We start from the raw sequence: 326 nt of genomic DNA, 5'->3' as shown, positions 1-326 counted from the left end.
GGCATAGCGGCAGGCCCTGGCCCTCGCGCTGGCCCCTCTTCACCACCAGCTCTCTGTTGGGCCCCCTCCTCTGGTCTCAGGCTTCTCCTCTCGTGCAGGCAGCTTGTAGGGGGAGAGGACAAGGGACAGTGCTGGGCACAGCAGCAAAGGCTCCGCTACATGGAGCCTGGAGACCTGAAAGGAAGGAAGACACAGGTGGTCAGGGACTCAGGGACCGCCAGGGCGGGGCGGGGCAGGGCTGACCTCTCAGAGAGCAAGCCCTTGGGGTCCTGGGGGACTGTTTCTCAGCTAGGCCAGAGGACTGGGGGCCTGGGGCCAGGGGCTGG

The 326-nt window shown here is 66.6% G+C and overlaps 1 protein-coding gene across 1 annotated transcript in view; it reads right to left on the bottom strand.

The window, feature by feature from the left end:
- ARC (activity-regulated cytoskeleton-associated protein) overlaps positions 1-326 on the bottom strand; it is a 7,564-nt gene that overhangs the window by 1,205 nt on the left and 6,033 nt on the right. The gene's annotated exons all lie outside the window — the stretch shown is intronic.

Source organism: Bison bison, unplaced genomic scaffold (assembly GCF_000754665.1).
Source record: "Bison bison bison isolate TAMUID 2011002044 unplaced genomic scaffold, Bison_UMD1.0 scf7180017864444, whole genome shotgun sequence".
Taxonomy (NCBI): Eukaryota; Metazoa; Chordata; class Mammalia; order Artiodactyla; family Bovidae; genus Bison; species Bison bison.
This window is presented reverse-complemented; position numbering and strand designations above follow the sequence as displayed.